The sequence below is a fragment of the Sardina pilchardus genome, chromosome 20 (genome assembly GCF_963854185.1).
Source record: "Sardina pilchardus chromosome 20, fSarPil1.1, whole genome shotgun sequence".
Taxonomy (NCBI): domain Eukaryota; kingdom Metazoa; phylum Chordata; class Actinopteri; order Clupeiformes; family Clupeidae; genus Sardina; species Sardina pilchardus.
Window position 1 is genome coordinate 19,357,676 of NC_085013.1, and position 8,693 is coordinate 19,366,368.

Below are 8,693 nucleotides of genomic sequence, written 5' to 3' on the forward strand. Positions count from 1 at the left end.
GAGAAGGCCCGAGCACCACCCCGTCACTCAAGGCCTGCCAATCCAGCCGGGCGGCACCCGCGTGGTCGGGAGTGTGTGAGTGTGTGTGACTGTGTGTGTGTGTGTGTATGTGTGGGGAGGGGAGGGGGGGGGAGTGGAGAAGCTGTGCCCCACCATAGCCAGACCCAGGGCTGAGACAGACCATCTAGAGTAGGTAAACAGTGTGGAGGCAACTCCTACTGTTGTGACAAATGTGTTGGCAGATTTTCTTTTCTCTTTGCTGAAAAGATTTTTTTTTCTTCACCAAGCTGTGCCAACCTGGTAGGTGTTAAATACATTTTGTCCCCAAAAAACACACAATCGCTACTATTTTCCTATAAAAGGCCCTAAACAATTGTCCAGACGCCGCCAAGAATAGAAAAGCCTCGATATAGCGTCTATCTAAGCCACGTCTGTTTTTTTTTTGTCCTCGCGCAGACATCATTTTAGCATGTGTTGCACAGATGCTCCCTGGAGTCCAGCTGCGCTGACAGAGACGCGTCCAATCTCCTCCTCTGGACAAGTGTTTCCTCCGCACCGGCGTGCGGATCAGCCGGGGCTGGGGACCAGATGGTGACAGCCCCCGAGCCCAGCCCTCCGAGGATCATTTGTATTGATGCATGCACGAGGCCACTACCACTATCTCTGAGTGTCCGCTTTTTCCCCCCTCTTCCTTCCTTCCTTCTCTCTCTCTCTCTCTCTCTCTCTCTCTCTCTCTCTCTTTCTCTCTCTCTCTCTCTCCTCTCGCTAGATCTCTGCAGTGGCTCGTTTGAATTTCAGGAACAGTAAATAAGTTACTCCCTCTGACAGGGGCCGTTTATAAAGGCGGAAATATTCTGGACATCGCCGCCTCGTAGCGGTCAGCCTTTGACTCACCGGTCATCTGGGTCACCGTAGAAGAAAAAGACTCAGACGTGAACAACATAGCAAGGTTGGGGGGGAGGGGGGGACTGTCCGTGATTTTCCAAAGCATCCTCAGACGACTGTCCACATTAATATCTCAAAAGGGCTTCATTAATAAAAAGCTTCCACTTTCCACTTCCCCTTTCTTTTTGGCCCAAGGAATAAAAAAACATTACCTGCCGTCAGAGGACTTTTAAATAAACCTCCGTTGCTTCTAGGAGAAGCCAAGCCAGTGTTTTTGCTTGATGCTCAAGAACACTAGATGGCTTGTGCCAAATCTGCCAAAGTGCAGCTTAACTGGATCACTCCGATGGGAGGATGCGTGTGAGAGCCGGGCCTTGGCAGCGGAGGCATGCGTCGAGTCCGACTTTATCTGATGGAGGATCAGGTGTTGTCCAAGACAGCAATTTCAGGGATTTTTCACGTGTTAAATCTTGGCACCTCCCAGGAAAATGCGTCCGTTTTCACAGAAGAGACAGAAATGGGAACTATCGACACCTCGGTACACGGAGGCGAGGGAGACATATAGACAACACAACAACATCTGTCTCTCGGCCCTGTCTGACAAGCTCTCATGCACACGGTGGTGTTGTCCAAATGCTGGATGTTGTTTCTGTTGTTCCTCATCTGACGGCTCTGTCTTTTCACCATCCATCATCCCCAGGCATCAGTGTTCCAGCCTCTTTGTGTTGCTTTTGTATAGGTCCAACACACGAAATTAGTTTAGCAAATGCCAAACTCAAGGCGAGAGAGGAGAGAACAGAGGAGAGACAGAAAGGGTGAGAAAAAGTGAGGGATAAAGGGAGCGAGAAAAGGAGAGAGAAAGGGAGAGAAAATGAGAGAGAGAAGGAGGGAGAAAGGGTGAGAGAAAGTGAGGGATAAAGAGAGAGAAAAGGAGAGAAAAAGGGAGAGTAAATGAGAGAGAGGGAGAGAAAAGGAAGGAGAAAGGGTGAGAGACAGGGAGAAAGGATTTAATGTCAGCTGCAGTTGAATGCCGTATGAAGTGAATTATGAATTAATAGTGAGGAAAAAAGAACAGGATTACTGCTAATAGACTAAAGGTGTGAAAATGTCAAGACAGGCTTCAAATTAAGTCTCGGGGATGGCAGCATTCAAATCTAATCCAACAAAATGGACATCCTTCGCCGGCGAGTATGATGAATGAATACATGATGAGCAGTCGGCTGCTGAGTGGAAAGAGTAAGTAGCAGGAAGTCGTCTCTCAGCATCCAGCTTGTTTCATCCCTCCCCAGATGTGCCACTCCACAGCTGGAGAGCGCATTTCCTGTCTCTCTCTTCCTCGCTCCGCTCTCTCTCCTCATCCTCAGTGCTTACCTTACAAACGGGGGGGAAAAAAACACAATCACCCTGCAATTATGCCCACAGCAATTCAAAAACCTAGTTGTTGTAGCCTGAAAATGAGATTAATAGACATAATTACATCGCTTGCAATAACCGATGAGTCACAGAACACACAGTTTAGTAGACATAATTGCATTATTTACAATAAGCGATAAGCCAGTGCTCACATCAAACATGAAAATAGTCATATCTCTGACACCTTATTTGGATCCCACTGTGATCAAGGCCCTAACTACAGCCCAGTGACTAGCACCTGCCCTAGGCCAGCATCATTAGCCTATTTCTCTTATGAAAATCAATTGAAAGAATGTCAGCCAGTATACAGTTCTCACTGTCCAACTGTTAGGCCTATGGGTTGATATCCAGCCATTTTGTTTTCCAAAAAATCTAATTCATTAAAAACTTAAATCCAAGACAATGATTCAGATAAAGAGATACACACTCAAAACAGTTGTAGCCAACATTTTAGTATCCTCTCAGTTTCGTTTACACGGCGAAAACAGTCCTCTGTAGTCTCAACAGATTAAGACATATGCTACCGGAAATTAGAGAGGGCCCAATAATATATTCTATATATATATACAGTATATAGTATACAGTATATTCTATACTGTGTGTTTGCTGAGGTCGAGCAGGCGATCCTGCCACAGCCATGTGAATAGAGAGCCGTGGGGAGCCCTGATGATGACCAACCTCTGGGGACCGCACGACTCGCTGCCCGCCTCCTGCCCGCACTATAAGCAGTCATGCGCTGGCATCATGCGGGGGTTTGGGATGGGGGGGGGTTACAGCACCCGTACAATCTTCGGGTCCGCCACGGGTCGTTTCCCAATCCTGCCCCCGGCTCTCTCTCCCACTCACTTCCTGTCACTCTCTCCGCTGTCCTGTCTGACTAAAGGCATAAAAAGCCTCAAATAAATAAATAAATAAATAAATATATAAAAATAAAAGAATAAGCAGTCATGGGCTAGCATGAGCGGCAGGGCTTTAGCGGTCAGCGTACGGGCTTCAAAACACGGGATTGTTCAGCGGAGGAGCCGTCAGCCGTGCCGTGCGCTTAACAGGACGTAACGGGGCGAAGTCTGGAGAAAGTGCAAGTTCAGATCGAGTGGGCGCAGAAAAGCGGGTATTGGGAATAGATGATAGGGCCAGCCGGTGGAGGATAGAACTGCACGCACTGATTCTATTGGAAAGGAGATAAGAGACATGAATGAAAACTCAAGAGCGAAGAGAGTTAGATTAAAAAAAAAAAAAAAAAAAAAAAAGAAAGTGGTGGCAGTGAGTAGCGTATGGGCCTGCATGGTGAAAAAGAGGAGGATGAAAGTTAAAAAAAAAAGGGAAAAGAAAAGATTGCCGGCCAGGGGATTTACCCATCTGAGGGGTTAGGGGTCTGCCTGCGGAAGGCTGGAATTGACAAAGAAGATAACTTCCGAAAGAGGCAGAGACTAAACCATTTTTAGGTTGCTGGTTGAAGAATGAGATATAGAAAATGGCAAAGATTTTAAGCAACCTAGCATGAAATGCATTCAGACAATCTGTTGAGGAAAAACGACAATGTCGAATGTAGAAGTATAATGATAAGAAGCCTACAGTAGACTACATGACCGCTCACTCTGTGTGCTCCTGGCCTGATGTGACCATTGGCCTGAGTAGCACTGGCTGCATAGCCTATTAGCCATTTGTGTCGTCCAAGGATGCCTTTTCATGTGGTGTCCACAGCTGAACCTCTGTTCTCGTTAGTTCCCAAGGCACAGCTAATGTGCCTAGTTGACGTTTTTCCCTCACAAGTGGTGGTAATTGGCTTTGTGTGTGTGTGTGTGTGTGTGTCTGTGTCTGTGTCTGTGTGTGTGTGTCTGTGTGTGTGTGTGTGTGTGTGTGTGTGTGCGTTTGTTGGCTGTGTGTGTGTGTGTGTGCGTTTGTTGGCTGTGTGTGTGTGTGTGTGTGTGTGTGTGTGTGTGTGTGTGAAGAGGAGAGGGGGCCCTCTAAAGTCACCTCAGATGGAGTTTAGGAAGATGCATTTGTTCCCTAGGCAGTCTGATTGCCGTCCACTCCTGCAATTATTTAATCAAAGCAGCATGTTTTTGTCCTCAGAAAGCTGCAGACAAACAAGCTCTGCTTTTTAAGGTTTTTCCCACTCCTACCCCCACACTGCCTCTTCATAGGAAAGAGCCAGCATTATATTGATGCGATGAGATTAAAATGACTCTCTCTCATCTCTCGTGCTTAAATCCAGCTGCCATCAAGCGACTGTTTTGCTGAGATCATGCCGTATACAGAAGCAATTTAGCATAATTTTCTGTTCTCAAATGACCCCCCTATATTATCTTTCTTAGGTCTAGCTACATGTGCAGTTTTACACAAGCTATATAACCGTCATTTCTCACAGAGTGCTGTATTGATACACGCGTTGCTTACGTCAGTGTTTTCACGACGTGTTCCGCAAGACTGTAATTTAAACCCTTTCAGTGGCCTTTCGGTGTACCACTAAATTGCCTCTAATTAGGTCTGTGCTAGCGGATGCTCTGTTCCATAAACAAGATGTATATTCCGGGGGCAGCGTATGAATGTGAACGCCGTGTCAGACCAGCCTCCGTTGTGTAGCGCCGCTGCTCTGCTTTTATTAAAGGTTGTAAAATTAAACAGCCGCCCGAGGTAACGGCTGATACGCACTAGATCAGGCCCAGAACAGCTCCAGGATATACGCTACCTGTCCTCACGAGAAAGAGCTAATGCTACTGTACATCATTCCGATAGTACCTCTATGATGTTCTGTAATACCTTACCTTTATAATATCCTATAATATCCTTACCCTTCATAGTGCTCCTATAGTAGGCTACAGTCTTATGCTTCTATATGTCCCACAATACTACAGTATGTCCCAAAGTATAAGTAGGGTGACCAGATGTCCGAGACCAAAACCAGGGAAATAATCCCAAAAACAGGGACATTTTCAAATTCTGTACAAGTTTTATCTTAAAAAAATGAGGACATAGGTCCTTTTGCTGTATTTTCCAGGGGACAGGCAACCAAAAACGGGGACGGTCCCCTGAACCGAGGATGTCTGGTCACCCTACCTAGATAAGATTTCTAGAATATTTTGTCCTAAAACACTATAAGATTCCTGTAGTTCTTTTTCATAAGAGTGAGCACTGCTCCAGTTGGCAGCATGCAATACAAACTCACAAACACCTACTGTTTGTGTTGTAGGACAACAGTAATGGCTGACTCGTAATGAACCCACTCCACTGTTGGGCTCTATCTAGATTCTCTTGTAGATCACATCACTCTGCATCAGATCAATACGCACTGACTGACACTGTTCCTGAACTTGGAGTCTAAAGAGCAGCAGACAAGCCGATAGGTTCATTAAAATGCACACAATGAAAGCCTTAATTGGAAGACAAGTATATGGTCCAGCCACAGAAACAGGAACTTGGATTAGAATCCCTACGGTGTTGGAATGTCTATGAGTCTTCTGCATGTCTTATGAGGCCCAAGCTAATATGAGGGATATGTAGTATGTAACGTAATGGCTTAGGAGTCCAAGCTGCAGCTGAAGCACATTTAACCTGAAATATGAATTATTTAGCGACTAGGACAAGATGTTACAAATAACAAGTGCTGACATTTGTTTGACCCAGTGCCAATCACACTGCTAGGAGGGCTAATTTGCCGTTGTCTTTATGACAGTTGAATGTGCTGTAAGTGCACAGTGCATGCTAATCACTAGCTGGATGTTGCATGTACTGTAGATTCAAACTACCAAGGCACCATTATGCTTTTGTAGATGTCAGCGTCTAACATCTACAAAATGACAGCACTGTTATCACAAGGTGTAGTATGTAAAGTTGTGTCGGTTGTGTATGTGAAATGTTCACACTCACTGACTAAATGGAACACTATTACCTGAGTGGAACTCTCTATGAGATGTACATAGACAGCTAGTGCATACTGTATGTGATCCACAAAATCATGCTGCAGTGTGTTTTTTTCTGTTCCTGGCACGCTTGGTCACCAGGGGGGAACGCTATAGCCAAGTGGACAGAAATCTGGACCGCAACACACCACTGCTCATGTGAAGGTTTTTTTTTTTTTTCCAAGCGTGTGGATTTTGACAGACTCGTGCGTGTGCTGTTGTGTATGGTCTGTGATTTTATTTCTCAAAGATTTTTTACTTGAAAAGCAGCGTGTTAAAAAAGAGAACCAAAAAAAAGAAATGATTGCGTCTCATGTTATTTTGCTGCAGGTCTTTTTTTAGTGAAAGGAAAAAAAGGGTGAAAAATGCTGACCATAAATGTGGACGTTTGTAAACCAGCCTTACCCAGAGTGAGAGAGAGAGAGAGAGAGAGAGAGAGAGAGAGAGAGACGGTGCAAACTGACAGCGTAGAAATAATTTCTTGTGCTGTACCAATCAAGATACTTTGTGAGTCTGGAGACAGGGGGAAGAGGTTGAGTCCCACATTGCCACAGGAATTAATGAATTCAGCAAAACACAAGCTGGGGTAGCAAAATGTCACTTCACATTTTGAAGGAATGCTTGTCTTTTTAATGAGATTTTAATGAGACTTCATAAAGCTTTAATGTGTTATATTAACTATAAAAAAACACAAGATATACGGTTACCTACTCTTCCGGCAACATAAATATATCTGTGGCCTCGGTGTCAGCTGTGACATATGAAAGATCAGTGCAAACAACATTTATGTAAAGGATGAGCAGAGATGCTTGCAAACATGTGTCAGAAGCATGTCATGCAATCCTGTCAACCTGTACAGTTGGGATAAATGGATGAATAATAACTATCAGTCATATTTATTTAAAATTCAGTGTGGAGTCGTATGGATGGAAGGATCTTTGAGACAGACTGCCAGGGGCTTGCGGTTGTTCCAGTTATCTCAGCTTAACCCTGCAGCCATCTATTTCTTTTGTCTTAAATCATGGGAAGTTGCTTTTGCCTTGGTGTGACCAAACAATTACACACTAGTCAATAGAGATACCTTGTGCAGACTGCTTATTGATTGTACAGGCCTCTGTCCCGTGTATCCATTAACAGGATGCAGTCAAGTGTTCCCACGTCGGTTGAAAATGAGATGGAGTCGTTGACATGGTAATCCAAGCCCACGTATTCAAGGAATGTTTCAGTGTAGCCAAAGCAGACGGGCGGGAGAGATGACTCTCAGACCTTTGGGCTTCTCATGCAGAGTTTCAGACACAACAAACCAGGGGGCTAGTTGATTTGTTATTGAACCGTGGGCGGATGTGGGGGTGGGGTGGGAGAGAGAGGGGAGCGGAGCGCTGGGTTTGGGGTGCTCTCTCTCTCTCTCTCTCTCTCTCTCTCCGATCAGGAGTCCTCCACACAAGGCTCGGCGTCTCCACCTGAGCATGGGCTCTGAGTCACAGATGGTGCTTATGCGCTCCGCACATGAATATTCCATCTCATAATCACTTGCATTGTGAAAATCCTCGAGCTCCATGAATCCACTCAATCATACGATTTCACACTGTAAGAGGCGGCGTATTTAGCACGGCAGAATAATAACTCAGCGGTGGAGTGAGCGAGGAGAGCACATGTCATCATACCTCACTGTAAGCTGCTGCTTTGTGCCTGCGTGACTGGACCTCTGTTGTATCTCCTAATAGGGGGTTCCCATAAGGACAACACATATCAATGCGCCTGGAAGCGATCCCTTTGGACGACCAATCATATATGTCTATAGCATTTCTTCTCTACAGACTACACAAGTTACATAGTTCATGAGTCTCTTATATTTTTCATGAAATTTCTCTGGTGCACCCACCGCCTTGACATTTTTGACAAAGAAAATCAATGGCAGAATCTTAAACAAGACTGTGAAAAGCCCATTTACTATCAAAGAGAGGGGAGAAACCCTCTTCACACACACCGTCTTTAACAACACTCTGTGTTTTCAGGGTATTGTATTGTTTCAGAGCCCGCAGGAACAATAACTCGCCTTCCAGTCCCATTCCTCTAAGTGCGTTCAATGTGCCCATCAAAGCCCAGAGAAGAGTATTTCAAGGTTGACTGCAGCATTTCCCCCCTTTCCTCACAACAAGGCGACAGCGCGGCGTTCCATTCATACACTGCCGAGCACTCCGACTGAGATTTATCATCAGAGCCATGACCGACACCGGCCCAAACCTCCCTGACCCGACTCCGGAGAGACTTCGCCAAAGTAATACGAATTTTAAGAAGTCAAGGTCAGGTTTTTTACTTTTTACTTTTACTTTTATTACTGGCCTCCTCGGTGCACGAATGGGATCAATACAGATGTTTCTGGAAGACTGTGATTCAAATAAAAAGAAAAAAAAACATTTGTACAGTACACGTGCAGCTTTGATTTGATGTGATTTTTTCTCCTTTTTTTCAAATCAAGTGTTGGAGCTCTGG